Consider the following 3,042-nt stretch of genomic DNA (forward strand, 5'->3'; position numbering starts at 1 on the left):
TTTTTCTATCCTTAGATATCTTTTGACTGATGAATAAACTTGTCATTTTGACATATTTTCCATACTGAAACTGTCAATGTGCCAATCTTATTCTTCAGTTAAAAGTTATCCGACGATTGAAAAATCAGCCCTTAACCAATTTAGACGACGATATTTTGTTTTTGTTTTTATACAGTAGGTACCTATGCTTATGAGAGGTTTTACCAAGCATTTTTGTTGAATCAGCATAATAAAAAACGCATTATACATAGTTAATAAGGACATTTATTAATCACTTTCATCATCGGATTCCAAATTTTCGATGTTAAGAAAAGTTTCGTTGCCACTTTCATAAGCAGCGCTGTCATCATTCACATCATCATCTTCGCTGCTGTTATTATCGCCTAAGCAAATAACCAATTGTCTTGGTACAGGTCCATAAATATAATGGAAGGCTCATGAAGATTTGGTATTAGTTTTTCTTTAATGCACTTCGTGAAGTTATGCGCATTCATTTCTGAATGGTAGTCTTCCAAATTATTTCTGCCAGTGAATATGAGGAGGCAGTTTGGCACAAACCCCTTTTCGCTTCCAGCATGGACTATGATGTAACGCTTTCCTTTGAAAATGTCTTTTGTGATGCCTTTGATGTTTAGAGATTGCGAACATTTTGTGACCTGGTGGAAAAATAAATAGATTCTTGTTAGTGAAAATTTTATAATATTATACATCTATACTCATATTATTAAGAAGAAAGATTTAATTGTTGGTTTGTTTGGATGGGGGCTTAAGGGTGTATAAGAGGGAGGGGGAGGGTGCAATTAAAATTATTTCATCATTACAATCTAAAAAAAACTGCTTAACATAGGCTATAATATTATATAGGTTACCTTGTATGAAGAATGAATATAGCTCACATCAAACAAAAAACATGCAAAAGATGAAAAATGTTATTTATCTACCTCTTTTTGTACCGTGTAAAAAATTATATTTTTTGGCGCAGAGCACAAATATTAAAATTATCCATTTCTTTCTTTGGTCGGCCTTGCCTGTGTTTCCCAGGAGTTCTAAATTTTCCATTATTCTGAAAACCTTCATTGACTATGCGCTTAACAGTACTCTCTGATTTTCCTGAAAAAAAAAAAGTTCAAAGTTTAAAGGGATGGAAATAATAACTACAATACCTAACTAATATTATTTATTGTTAAAGATTACCAACAAGATATCATTTCACATGCATTTAAATAATAAGAGCTAAATCATAATCATAACAAAATATTTCAACAAATTATTATTTTTGTAGACGGACAACTTGATGTGAAAGTGATGTCATACAGTTATCAATGGCCAAAGCGAACGGGTAATATAGATATGAAGCAATTAATTCAAATTCAAAATTCGTAGAAAACTTGACTGAATTAATATATCAAAAGAAATGGTCGTACTACAATATTACGTACTTACAATGAAAATTTAACCTAAAAATGTCCTATGTAAACAATGCCTGTTTTGGTCACCAAATCGCAAAATGCAGTAAATTTGTTACTTTAGGTAGATTATAAACAAGCAGTAACACGATTACGTACCCGTCAAAGATGCTGTTCGCCCATAAAAAACATCAAAATCCCACAAAATTTGACCAGCTTGGTACTCCGCGGAACATTGCTGGAAAACTTTAAAAATTACTTTCCGCGTGGCACTCCAATTTACTTTACTCATTGTTTATACTTTTCTTCGTAGCTGAGTAATAATTTACAGGAGATTAGTCAAACAATAAAAACCACGAAATGAAAATCGTTCCACAACTTGTTCTCGATGACAGCTGATGTACATATGTTTGGTGATCTTTGGTGTTGCCAGACACATGAATAATGTTAGTTCCTCAAACATTCATGTCACGACTTTATAGACAGACTGTACTCGTATCTTTAAAAAAATCATATCTAATTTAATAGAGTAGATAAGCATGCAGAGCATGCAGCATGAAAGCAAGCATGCAGCATGCATTGGTATCTCCTCGTCTCCGGCGCTGCGGGATGTGCAGCCCTTCCGCCCTTGCGTAACGAGGCTCAGGCACCCACGCTTGCTTCCGCAGCTTCGGCTTTTTGGATCGCCATCGGCGCCTTCGGCGCCTCGGCGACCAGCCTCAGCCGCTCCAGCTCACCCGGGCGCCTGAGCCTCGTTACAGCGGGCGAGGGCTGCCCTCCCTCCGCGCCTCCGGCTTTTAAATTACACTCTAGGGGTAGGGCAGACAAGACTACGTGGAGTCGGTTTTGCAGCGATTCGTTTCTGTCACGTTAGTTTTGTGGCACAAAATATTGCTGTTTTGGACCATTTCAAATTAATTTAATGTTAAAATACGATTTAATACGAATATAGACATCATGATTTTCAATAATTTGGATAAATACACTTATGAACAATAAATTTATGAAAACAAATATTAGGATACATCACATTTATGAATATTATAGTTATTTATTCGAATGATTATGAGTTTCGATCGTTAGTATAGAAAAATATATAAAAACAAATATTAGTAAAAACTAAGTGTATGATTAGTGATATTATGAATATCAATGATTATGTTTTTAAATATGTAGGTTTTAAATTTTTTATGAAGAATGATCATTATGGTATCAAATTGTATGAGAAATATTTTCGGACCTCCAATGATAGGAATTGAAAAGTTATGTAAGAAAATGCGCTACCCATGCTTCATATTAATTAATATCAATTCTCTTGTCGCCGTTGCTATCTTGCCGAACATCATTGTCATCATCATCGTAGGAAGATTTTTTTAAAGAAAAATCATCATCATTTCAGCTACTTGCATCACGTCAACTGCTTGACTTGTATCTCCCAGTTTCTTGTGATCCGTTGGTGATATCGAACCTTGAAACTATGATTGTTTGTAATTTGTACTATTATTTGGCATTTAGTATAGTAACTTGGAAAGGTCAAAGAATTCAACAGTTATTATCGGACGTGGCTACAAAAGAGTCCTCAATATCTAGCATTCTCATATCAATAAGATGCTCTCTACCCACTATTTAAAGATAC

General features: G+C 34.5%; 1 long non-coding RNA gene across 1 annotated transcript; it reads right to left on the reverse strand.

The window, feature by feature from the left end:
- Positions 1-241: 241 nt before the first annotated feature.
- Positions 242-1,901, reverse strand: LOC135082611 (uncharacterized). The gene is made up of 3 exons (XR_010259421.1): positions 1,566-1,901; positions 942-1,110; positions 242-656 (listed from the first exon to the last, which is right to left on the reverse strand). It is a non-coding gene; the product is annotated as an uncharacterized LOC135082611 (long non-coding RNA).
- Between the last annotated feature and the right edge of the window lie 1,141 nt (positions 1,902-3,042).

The sequence above is a fragment of the Ostrinia nubilalis genome, chromosome 22 (assembly GCF_963855985.1).
Source record: "Ostrinia nubilalis chromosome 22, ilOstNubi1.1, whole genome shotgun sequence".
Lineage (NCBI taxonomy): Eukaryota > Metazoa > Arthropoda > Insecta > Lepidoptera > Crambidae > Ostrinia > Ostrinia nubilalis.